Here is a 13,227-nt window from a genome sequence, read left to right as displayed (position 1 = left end):
AAACAAATACAAAGGGCGAAAGAACAACTGATTGCCAAAAGAAGCAACCGCCACAAATACAACAGGTGAGCAACACACACACATACACGAAAATAAACACCGCAAAAAAAGTCCGTAGAAGATTCATCATCAGTCAAAATACAAACATCTTAAGACAAAGAACGGAACTAAAACAATATACAACAGTTGCAGATGGAACTCAAAAGTGTGATGCCGCATTTCTTACACACGCCATTAGAAAAAGTAACTGAGCCGACGTTTTGGTGAAGAACGTCTTATAACGTAGCATCCTATTTTATCTTTCCATGGGTGTGGTAATAATCGACAAAGCGCGAGGTTAATTCTCAAGAAGAAAATAACAAATTATTTATGATAACGAATCTTGAATTCAAAAATACATACACAGCAGAATATAAAACCTCCAAACCCCGTGGAGGTGAATACTGATTCGCTACACAAACCTGAATTGGGAGTATTCAATACAGAAATTTAAAATGAATTAAACCAAAAAATAAAATGTAAAACTGTTCGTTACCAAACGATGTCCCGCCAAGAACCTGTAAAGTACTGAAATGCCTCACTTAGATTCCAGATACAAAGTTATATTAGCTATAACTTTCCAGGACTGGAAAAAAAATGTTGTATGTGAAGGTTATTTATCTCATCTAGACGTTGAAAAAAAGGCGAAGGAGTGAGTTGCAATTGAAGTGTGGCCAAAAAAAAAATGCCCGAAAAAGAAGGTTGAAGTCAAGGAAGAGAGCGAGTGGCCAGGAATAATCGAAAAAACGAACGAAATAAATGAGAGCTGCCTCTGCTGCTGCTGTGCTTATGCCCAACCTTGATGCTCAATCAAGTTCAATCGCAAAAAAAGTAACAAAGAGATCCGAACATTTAAGAAAAAAACGAGAAAGAATAAAACGTACACACACACAAGACGTATATACGAGGTTGACGCCTATAAACGACGTAATTGAAAGACGCAGGTGTCTAACAGCAACTAGACTAATCCCTTAACCAGTCGTAACACTATTGTTGCAATTGCAACCATTTGGTACTTCTTCTTGATGTCCGAGTATCTCTTCCATTAGTTAGTTTCTATATATGTATATGTGTGCTACCAGATGTATAGTTAATAAGCAAAAAAGAACGAAACATCGATTTTCTTGGGCGTATTTAGAAATCCAAAATTACATTTCCCTTTTTAGCAAATATCAACTGGTTATTTAGGATTGATCACTATTATGGCGTCTCCCGTATATATATCACTTGCATTTGCATTAACCAAAACAGATGTTCCGAAACCAAATCGCATTCATAACGATGGAATTGTCGTTTTTATCGACTGCGGCATAGAATCGAAAATGAAGATTCACAAGAACCGGCAGCACATAATAAGCGTGATGAATCATTCACTAATGGAGTAAATACCTCATACAAGATGTCGGAAGACTATAAAAAATCAACTTAAGCATCTTTTTCACTGCTTAAACCGAGTTTTTGTGACACCGTGGTGTGACTTAATAAGTAGGACCATGTGGTGTATTATAAAATACAATATATGTACATATATATATATCGTAGATTACATTAAGGGTCAAAGGGCCAAATCAAGTTGGCAATCAACCTTTAAGACAATTCTATCTCGACATGGTGCAGACTCAGCTAGAAAAACAAAAATCCTCAACGACAAAAAGCGGAGAAACTACAGTATTTACTTTATAATGGTAAAAGTTTGCCAAAAAGCTTAGTTGCAAGATAATCTCTATATTCCAAGTTGGTCTTTACAATAAACAAGTGGATTCGAAGGAGATTTCGAGAGTTCATCAATTTTTCGTATTTATCCGTTGGTTTCGAGAGATATTTTGAGAAAGAGCGTCTAATCTCTTTCTCTGCAAAATTCCTCGAGTATTTAATCCTTATATCTTAAGGAATTCAGACATTTGTGTAACCCTCGCCATATCATCAACTGACCGCAATGTATTTCTGCATTAATTCTTGAAAATACTCAAGGAAACACTTCATTATACTAAATATGTATGTGATATACGGGGTGTTTCACCCAAAGAACATAAATTAAAATAATTATACGGCTCCCAATAAAAAGAATGATAATATAATTTGCACCTTTTTCTAAAACACCGAAAACACTTGCACCGTAATTAATTGAATAAAAACTCTGAGATATATTGATGATTGAAATTCTAGATTATTCCGACTTTTTAAGCCACCTCAAAAAAATTTCATGACTTCTAAAAGTGGCAAAAATTAAGAATTAATTACCGACATTTCAGTAAATTTTCATTCATTTGTTAAGGGGTTAAGATTTTTCCGTATAATAGAGAAAGGCGCAAATTTTTATAATTGACAATTTTTTGATTGGGAGCCGCATGAAAATTATAATTTTCATATTTCCCCTAACAATCATTTTTGTAAGATTTAACCATCACAGCAAAATTCTCTTCTTTTTGCTGATAATTTTTCATATTTTACTTGAATTTTAAAACGAACCGTGCGATTTTTATTGCTTTCGGATATTTTTGGGGAAAAAAAATTGGTAGGTCATTTCAGTTATAATTAAAGACAAATATAAAATACTGTTTTTCAAATAGTACAGTATTAGTACAGTGTATAATAAATTGTACGGTATTAGTACAGTGCATAATAAATTGTACAGTAGCCTACATAATAAATTATCTCTAACCTGGAACTGTTTTTTTTTCTCTCTCAAAGCACCGTCGGTAGATAAAGAGTTAACGTTGAAAAATTTCTGAGACTTAGTTTTTGGTGGTCTTGTTGCACCATCGATTGCATTAGATGCTATGAAGTATCATCTATAAGTACCCCAAATATTTGATAAATTTATTGCTGGTGATGAATTATCCCATTATTCCTGTTAAGATTTTTACCTTTTCATTTTTAGATAAGAGCAAAGAGATTTTACTATAAAAATTTGTTTAAAAAAAAAAGGTAAATTTATCATTGAAAACTTTATGCAGCTTAAGGCAGCTACATATATGTGCTACCTTTATCAACTCGTAAGTTTTTAATTTAGAATTTTTCGTTTGAAACTAAAATATATAAAATTACGGCTTTCACCATCTCCGCGTTTGAAAAACATCAATAACTTACCACCTAACGAAAGTATTCGGGGGCTTGTAAGTTGTTTAATAGCTTCTAATGTCCTCGATGTTTTCTAGATGGCGCAACAAACGACCCCACAAAATACTAAGTTTTGGCAATGTTTTTACTACAAACGATTTACGTGAGGGCGGCAACACTTGTCGAAGTTGAAAACTCTTGCTTGAAATCGGGTTACCTTTATATCTTAAGCTTTTCTTTAGGCTCATTATTGTTGAGAAGAATCTTCGAAAAATTTTGTTTTCTCCTTAAAATTCCTCTCCTCCCTCCAATATAGCGTCACAGTGAAAATTTCTCAAACCTATCTGACTAATTTGTTAAGAAATACGCGTGACGCCTCTTGAGGCAGATGAAGTAAGATGCTGTTGTTGTTGTTGCTGCTGCTTCAGCTGAAGATCATTAACGAAAAAGTTTTGCCTCTACCAAGAATTACTGGCGCTAATTTTTCTCATTCATCTCGCTTTTATTTTTCTCCTCTCACTCGCGCTTTCAGCTTCGCTCGTTTTAGCAAGAAATGAAAAAAAAAAAAATTTTTTTTCTTAACAAAGAACGTTTTCATTGTGTGTTAAAGACAAGATATTTGCGTAGGATATCACACCATTCAGTGATAGATGACAGGAAGTGCTGTACGCGTTTTTAGTTTGCAATGCTTTTTATCGGTACGTGTACCTAAAATGACCGTCGACCATGTGTGAGAGATACTGTATAAAGAAAGAGACTCTTACCCCTGCTGTTGTAATTGCATATTGTTCTTGAAAATGTGGAAACAAATACGAATATAAACACGTCTATTCCTTTGTTTTCCTACACGTTGTTAAAGAAAAAAACGATTCATAGAATATTCTACGGGGGTCCTGTTGTTTCATAGAAGAAAGTTGTTTGAAAAATAATCATTGATGGACACGAACGACAATACGAAAATGGTTTCGTGTTATTTGTAGGACTGTCTTAATGCCTGGGGCCCACCCAGGTACGATCCGAGGACCTAGATGTATAGTGGAGCTTCATTTAAATGAGATAAAAATATAAAAAAATACATATTTAATATAACATATAAGATTCTTAATTGGGTAGGTTAGTATTTCACAGGTCCGGTAAGCGAAGTCCCAAAACATCTTTTTCCCAGATGCTCATGATAATGTTAAGATGGCTGTGGGTATTTATATCTTTTCTCTTACCTGAACTTGACATTATCAATAAATATAATAACCCATTTTCTTGTATGCATAAAGTAAATTAAAAATCAAATCCGCACTTACCTTTTCCCCATTATCTTCGATTGGACCAGCCTCGGGTATTTTGCATCTTGGTGAGATAGCATTTTTGCTGCCTATACAAAATCTGTAATTCTATGTACGACCCGGCGCGGAGGGGGGGGGGGAGCGAAAAAGCTCTGCCAATAAAGTTTAAGGCCGGCATTACACTATAAAAGTTTTAGAAAAGTTCTTTTATAAAACTTAAAAATTGCAACCAATAAGCGTTTCGGTTGCGAACGTAACCAATAGGATTATTAGTTGTTTTTTTTTTAAGTTTTGTAAAAGTTCTTTTGTGAAACTTGACGAATGCAACCAAATACAGGTCATCGGTTGCATCTGCGCGAATGTAACCGATAAGCTTATTGGATGCATTTTTAAAGTTTTATAAAAGGACTTTCATAAAACTTTTATAGTGTAATACCGACCTTAGACTCATATTTCTCATATAAAATAATAATAAATTGGCAGAATTTTTAATTTAGGCTTTGTATCAAGAAATTGAAGTTAAAATGAAAAAAATGAAAACGTAGTATATGTATTTTAATTCTGTTTTACGACCCGGCTACAAAATGATCGAATTTTAAAGTTGTAAGGGAGGCAAAATCATGTTTGCCCCGGGTGACAAAAATATTAGTTACGGCCCTGTCTCACGTTTAGCCACGTGTCTTCTAATTTGTTAGCTAAATTTTCTACATGGAGGATAGATCAATTGAAGTGTCTTTTACGCATCCATCTTTTTCCTTACCTGTGCTTGACAATATTAAAAAATATATATACCGGTCTATGTTTTAGGTAAATTAAAGTCTAAGACCTTATAAAAAAAATTGTTATAGTAAAAAAAAACAAAAAAAAAGCCGTACTTACTTTTTTTATCGCTTCATCGCGCGCGATAACTTTTTAATACCAATTAATGCTAAAGCATGAACTAAGTTGAAAATGTCTCATCATGGGGCACATTTTTGTCGGTCAAAAAAAATTCAGGAGTACTGTGTGTATTAAAATGCCACTCTTTAACTTTTCTAATGGCAGATTGGCCAAAAAATCGAAACTTATCAAAAAAATCGATGATCGCGAGAGTAAAAAAATGCTCATTCTCTCGCAGTTCTTACAGAGTTTGACAAAATATTGAATGCGATATGGATATAACATGAGAACAATATACACCTCGATGGGATTGTAAGATACGCAGTTGGGGCGTGCTGCACATTTGAAGGGAAAATTAAAACAGTGGACGGGCTTCTAGTATTCCACCCAGGACTCTTGGAGAGGCAAAGGGCTCTTTAAGTGGATTGGCATGGCATGCCGCCGGAATAATGGTTTCGTCACGCTGGTCGTGCTCGCGTTATTGATTTTTCGTATATATAAAAACCACTAAAGGCAGAAGCTCTTTCCCCGAGTGTGTAATGTGTTTCTCGCCTCACACTTTCGCTATTTTTTTTTGTTCTTTTTTTTACCCCCCCCCCCCCCCATCATCATTTCACACACCCACTCGAGCGAACTTCATGACAACTGCTGGCAACAAACTAGACTCTAGACGCACTTTCTCAGACACGGGTAACCATAGATTTTCTTCTACTTCGAATGTGCAATAACCTTTTTTTTTCTTTACCCACTTTGCCAATCCTTATTCGTTTCCCACATCAAATAGACACGACTGGAACATAAGCCAAGAAATATTTACAATGAGTATATGGGAATAATACTTTATAAATCACAAACCCTTATTTTTCTTCAGAAATTATTACGGTGAGCCAAATAAATAAGTTTTGTTGTTGTCCAGTTTTCAAAACAAATGAAAATGGATAAAAACATCGATGAAATTATTAAATGTTTTTAAAAAATAGATTTGATAGTTAAGGTTAATAAAATTCTTCTACACAGGTGCTTAACGGAATGGGACTGCAATGGTAGAGCTTCGAGGAATGTCACTGCTGCATATTTGCACCACAATGTCTTGCTGTGACGGCAACAGAAGCACAAACGACATCCCATTAATTCAATGAGAGATAGATCTTTTAGATTGTGGAAAAGAGAGAGAGAGAGAGAGAGAAGTGGAACAGAATGGCCTCCTCATCAAAAGAGTTTAAGTTGGGTACAAGAGAAATCTGCTTGAGAGAATGAGACGGTTCAAGAGCACAATCTCTTCTTGAGTTTCGAAACGACTGATTAAATTTACTTCTAAGACAAATGGCAAAACGCCAGCTTTTAGTCTTCTTTTCGCAGAGAGAGTGATTTCAGGCTTCCATCGCAACAAACCACAGACGTCTCAAATAAACTCTTTGGCAGTTAATTACGAGAACAATGTCAACGGGAAATGAAATTATTACCTTTTCATTTTCTCGAAACGAGGATCCCGACTAGCCATCATTAAATTCGTGGTCGTTCATACTCTTCAAGTAAAAAACTCCAGACTTGTCCAGCATATTCGCTCTTACTTTTGCTTTTAAATGGTCCCTACTTATCAACTAGGACAGCGGTTCCCAAACACTTTTGGTCATGGACTCCCCAGAATTGAGAATTCTTAACTTTTTCTTATAATTCTACAATTGGGCCATGGACCCTCTAGTATAAAGGCCTTAGACCACTGGGGGTCCAGGCACCCGCAATTAGGAACCGTTAAACTAGAGGAATATCCCCCTTGACTTATTTTAGTGTTTTTCAAGAGAACACCCTCTCTCTTACCCGAGAACCACTCAGGGCCGTCTTAAGAGCAACAGATGCTCTCGGGAAGTGATTTTTGTGAGGTTCATTACCTTGCTAGAAATACCTGTACCTACATGTTTCTACACTCAACAACGGACCATTACATGTATATATACTGTACTACTCTGGAAAATTTTAATCCTATCTCATTATCACGAGGCCGCTCTGCACGTGAAGCCCCCGGGTCGTGCTCTGGTGAGCCCATGCGTCAAGACGGTACTGGACCGCCCTTGATCAAATACCAAGAAAACCATAGACCAGTGTTTCTCAAAGTGTCTTCGCGGCTCCAAGTGGCGTCACCAACTCGTCAAGGGCATCGTGGTGAGTTGATGATATTGATGTGGGCTTCTTCGATGCTTTGAAGCGGTTTTTTGCTAGAGCATTCCGGGGAGCCACGGATAAACGTTGACACGAGAAAGAGAGCGGCGGGTGCCAAAAGTTTGAGGACCACTGTTTGACAACCACATAGACCATTTCCGTGCAGCTGCATGGGGCTGCAAAATTTCGGTATAAAAATAAGCCGTCTGTTACGTTTTAGCTACTTGTAGTTTGGTACGAAAACAGTTTCGTGGACCTGTACAATACTTCATAGATTTTTAAAGGCTTCGATAGGTTGTTGAATTCAAAACCAATTACGTAGCAAATGAATTTTGACTTTATTTTACAGCTCTTAATATTTTATAGATCAGTGTGGCTTGAAGTTTCCACGTCTACCGAAGTCTGGAGAAATAAATTGAGGATATCTTGTTTTTCTAAGTGGATCACTAATATGTGTTTGTGGCTCCCATGGAAACTGGTTGGGCATTGTACAAATACTCCTTTTAATATTCCGTAGCTTTCGCAACATTGTATAATTTCTACTTATTCATTTCCATTCATGTTCTGCAACACATCCCGCCGACCTCTTTGACCTCGTGCAGACAAACTTTTGAAAGCCATTGCCTTATTTCGAGGACTTGACTAGAACCAAAAGTCCAATCCGCATCTTCTCGTGGTAACATAAATGCCCTTAAAGTGACCATATGTGGTGAACAGACCTGGATGGGCTCCAAGCCGCACTGGCCAACATGTAGAATTACGGCGAGAAAAAACCCTCCAAAAAGCAATATTGGATTGAAATGGATGATAATGATTATTATTAATAATTATTGTTAACCTGCAGCAATCAATGTCCAATATCTGATTTTGTCATTAAACTCGCTTCTCTCTAGAAGACTAATAGAATATATATAAAAAACTAAAATATTCCAGCCTTTTTTTTTTCAAATCTCTCAATTAATCGATGTGATAATCGATATAAATCAGTAAATTGATATTCGATTTTTTTCCAAGAGAGAGAGAGAAAAAAAACCAAGTTTTTTCATTAACCTCCCAAAAATCTTCCAAAATTGACAAATTTTTAAAAAATGATATAATTCCTTCTAAGACTGTAACAGAACTTTAAATAATTCTCATATTCGAATCATACTAATTGTCTCATCGGCGTAAAGTTATTGAAAATATCGAGGAAGACTTACTCAGTATTTTAATAACTATCATCTAGATCGTAGTAAATATTGTTAGCCTATGCATAGTAAATGAGATGCACATATAATATTACAAGCACGTGCTTTTTCACCACAATATTTTCAATCAAAAACAAACGCGTCGATTGATTAAAATGAATGCAAATCAATATATAATAAGTTAATTACGTATATAATTTTTTTTAATCTTTTAAAATCATCATCGATGTGGGAATAAAATTTTATATAATGATAATAAATATTTACTTACTTTTCTAGGCTTGCAAAAACAAAAATTTCTAGAATTTCTTATGTATGGATTTTTTTCCTTTTTTTTTTTTCTCAATATCCAATCAATGATTTTTAATAAGAGTCAATTTTTTACTTTTTACGGATTTTCGAGATTCCACAAAAAAGAGAAATATTCGTAAACATTGAGATAAGACCGCGACACTCACTCTCTTTTACGAGTTTCACGTCTAATATAAACCCAGGGTTTGGGGAAACTCAACTCCAGCAGCAATCTTCTTCTCCTTCTCTAGGTTACATTAAAATCAAGTAGCTCTCTTTGGCTTCGGTTTCGGTAGATATGGCGAACATTTTGGCGAGAAAAATATTTCTTCTTTACTCAAGCAATTTAGGAAATCACGTTAATTATCTTAATTATCTCTGAAGTTATTAATTATCGCGTTTTAATTATTCTTCTAAAGTTAATTATAATTTCATGAAATTTTTATTTTTATGAAATAGCCAATGATTGGCCTTCCAGCTTATCGAAATAAGATCCAGACGACAGTTCTGAGCAAAGAGTAAAAACTTTCTATTAAAAACGAAGATGATCAAATAAATCCGAATATTGTATAAAATTTGTAAAGTTGGAAATATTTGCTGATTTATAATTTTTATTGATACGTGTTTGATAATTTATTTATTTATTATGGAATTTGTTAATTGATTTGATTTTTTTGTTTTATTTTTGTGTCACATTTATGGAAAATTCGCGTTCAAATTTGACAAAATTGGAGATAGCTGATATGTCAGGCCCGTAACTAGGTTGGGGCAACCGAGGTAATGCACCGGGACTCTGAGCCGAATGGGGGCCCCAAACCCTCCTTTCTCTCAACATAAGGGGACCCCAAGAAAAAAGTCTGACCCGGGGCCCCAAGAAGACACGCAACGGCCCTGGAATATGTTGTCTCATATATAATTTCTGATTTGATTAGTATTGATTTTTAGTAAACTAATTAATTAAGATTAATGATGAGTTGTTATTTAATTTGTGTGGCTTTTATAGAGAATTTACTTAGAAATTTAAAACCGACGAAATGACGGATTTCCAAATTGCTAACTTTTAAAAAATCGGAAAAACCAAATTTTTGTTATGTCGTCTGCTTTTATTACTTTTTGGTATAATAATTAGGTTACCAATATTTCTTCCAACGATAAATTTTGTTGATACTGTACATGATATAGAAATTTACTATTTTACAATATTAAAATAAATTTCCCAAAAAAGTTGACGAAGTGAGCATTTTTACCGAAACGACCAGCAGGTCGGCAATTTTGAGGAATGAGCGGTTAATAAAATTAGACTAGAATGGAACCAGGGCAGCAAAATCATAAATCCACCTCTACCTAAAGAGCGCGGGACTGAGTTAGTGAGTGACCAAATAAGAACCTTGAAACCAAAGGGCCAAAGCAGTGAGTGACCGAAAGAGTGACCTATTAGCTATTATTAGTAAAGTAGCCGTAATAGTACTCAGAGGTGGATTCATGGTTCTACCGCCTATGGGCTACACAAATTTCTCTGCCTTTCTCTCATTCTAGTTTAATTTTCTTGACCACTCATTCCTCTAATTTGTCGCCCTGGGCTATGGCTCGCTTAGCTCTTTGTTTCTGTAAATACGCTTCTATCTCGAAGTCGCTCATTTGGTCATTCACATGTTTGAATATTCTGTTGATCACTCTTTTGGCCGATCACTGACCTCGTCTCTCGCTTTGTAGGTCACTCTTTTGGTCATTCCCATGCATACGCCTACGCAGGATTTTCTCAAGGAAGAGGGGGTTCGTTTTTTACTGCAAAAAAGCATCAAAATCTCCACCCTTGATAACCTCCCTTCTACGTTCCCAATGCTTACACACTCTTCAGGTCATTCCATTCTAATGGTCGCTCCCATGCTCACACGCTCTTTAGATCACTATTTTAGTCATTCACATGCTTGCTTACCGTTTAAGTCACTCTTGTGGTCACTCACCGACCTGGTTCATTTCTCTTTAGGTTACTCACATGCATTGGCGTACGCAATCCCCACCCATTGAGCCGAGATTATAGCGTTATTTTGCAGGAAAAAAACGTGAACCCCCCTTCAGAGAAAAAAAATGATGAACCTCTCCCTTGAGAAAACCCTGCATGCGCCTATTATCACATGCTTACAAACTCTCTAGGACACTCTTTCGGTCACTCGATTTCGTTCCTTGCTTTATAGGTCACTGGTTTGGTCACTCACTAATTCAGTGCCTCGCTCTCTACTTTAGACAGAGGCGAATTTACGGTTTGGCCCAGTGTTAGGGTGCGATTAATAGTGCACGCGTGTTTCCGATTCTGGAAACGAGCGTTGTCTCCGATTGGTTAAAAACCCGAATTATGCCAAAAAATACTGTATACATATTCATCTCGCATATTTGTCAGGTTCAACGTGTTTTCCACAATTTTTCAGCAATTTTAATAAAAAATTAGGGTTGTGCCTACTTCCGACAATAGGTGTCAAATGTTAAAAACCAATTATTGGTTATGTCCCATATTTTACCTTATTCAAGATTCCAGTTTACTGCATTTTTCTTAGTGAAATATGATCATCTAACCATTTTTGATTTTTTTTTTCGTGAAATACATTTTTGTTTACTGCGATTCGTAAAAGCCGTTTAACCCCCCCCCCCCCCAGCAATTTCAGAAGTGATTAGAAAATTCCATTTGAGTTAATAAATTCTATTTGTTTGGTAAAATTTAATGATATACCGAATTTTTACGATCGCAATTTCCTCGATGATGTATGCTGAACCTAAATATGAAGGTATAGTTTTTATTTTAACCCATATGAGTATTACTAATACCAATTACCAATTACAGCGGTTGAATAATTCTTCATTCAGTGAGAATTAAATTATCCAGTCTGCCTACAGACCACCTCTGGTCCGCGGACCATAGGTTGAGAAACGCTAAATTAAACGATTTTCCGCTGAATTAGACGACGAACTTTATTTCATCAATTCTGAAATTCTGATATTTCATCAATTTTGAAATTCTGAAAATTTTCATCAATTCTGAAATTCTGATATTTCATCAATTCTGAAATTCTGATATTTCATCAATTCTGAAATTCTGATATTTCATCAATTCTGAAATTCTGATATTTCATCAATTCTGAAATTCTGATATTTCATCAATTCAAGAATTCTGAAAATTTTCATCAATTCAAGAATTCTGAAAATTTTCATCAATTCAAGAATTCTGAAAATTTTCATCAATTCTGAAATTCTGATATTTCATCAATTCTGAAATTCTGATATTTCATCAATTCTGAAATTCTGATATTTCATCAATTCTGAAATTCTGATATTTCATCAATTCTGAAATTCTGATATTTCATCAATTCTGAAATTCTGATATTTCATCAATTCAAGAATTCTGAAAATTTTCATCAATTCAAGAATTCTGAAAATTTTCATCAATTCAAGAATTCTGAAAATTTTCATCAATTCAAGAATTCTGAAAATTTTCATCAATTCAAGAATTCTGAAAATTTTCATCAATTCAAGAATTCTGAAAATTTTCATCAATTCAAGAATTCTGAAAATTTTCATCAATTCAAGAATTCTGAAAATTTTCATCAATTCAAGAATTCTGAAAATTTTCATCAATTCAAGAATTCTGAAAATTTTCATCAATTCAAGAATTCTGAAAATTTTCATCAATTCAAGAATTCTGAAAATTTTCATCAATTCAAGAATTCTGAAAATTTTCATCAATTCTAAAACTATTTCTTTCATTTGTTGTGAATTTTCCTCACAAATTCTGAATTTTCCTCACAAATTCTGAATTTTCCTCACAAATTCTGAATCTTCCTCACAATTCTGGAATTCTGAAACTATTTCTTTCATTTATTATGAATTTTCAGGATTTTCATTTTCTGAACATTTTCGATTTCCCTCTCGCACAGAAGAAAAAAAAATCGGGCTATGGGAGCCCCCGCTATAAATTCCGCACCTTGCCCCCCGTCTGGAAAGGGCGGCCTTGCACCATTGTCTGTGATTAATTCAATTAGCATTGTAAAAATTAAAACAAAAAAAAAAAGTTATTTGGCGGGAAACGTTTCTTGGCGACAAGTTGGGAAGTAAAAAAACAACGAGTCATTGCCAAATATAGCAAAACATAATAACGGTCACCAGAGAGACGCTGTCCCTTCTGTTGATCACAAACACGATCTTCTCGACCAATAGAAATCTTCTCCGCACGTGTTTAAGAAGAGCTTCTTCACGAGGACGAGGACGAGCACCCACCCAACTTCCCCTTTTTTCTGTTCTCTCTTTTTTTTTTTTTATGGAAAATTCGGGGTGACTGCTGCTAT

General features: G+C 35.1%; 1 protein-coding gene across 1 annotated transcript in view; it reads right to left on the bottom strand.

Annotated features, from left to right (window-relative positions):
• The window catches only part of LOC149065493 (semaphorin-5A-like), a 91,176-nt gene extending 82,072 nt beyond the window's left edge, over positions 1-9,104 (bottom strand). Inside the window, exon 1 of the mRNA XM_089254058.1 lies at positions 8,874-9,104. The gene's annotated coding sequence lies outside the window, so the exon portion shown is untranslated. The remainder of the gene's footprint in view (positions 1-8,873) is intronic.
• Between the last annotated feature and the right edge of the window lie 4,123 nt (positions 9,105-13,227).

This window comes from Pholcus phalangioides, unplaced genomic scaffold (assembly GCF_987345545.1).
Source record: "Pholcus phalangioides strain wild (caught in Gottingen) unplaced genomic scaffold, Ppha-v1.0 ptg000039l_1, whole genome shotgun sequence".
Taxonomy (NCBI): domain Eukaryota; kingdom Metazoa; phylum Arthropoda; class Arachnida; order Araneae; family Pholcidae; genus Pholcus; species Pholcus phalangioides.
This window is presented reverse-complemented; position numbering and strand designations above follow the sequence as displayed.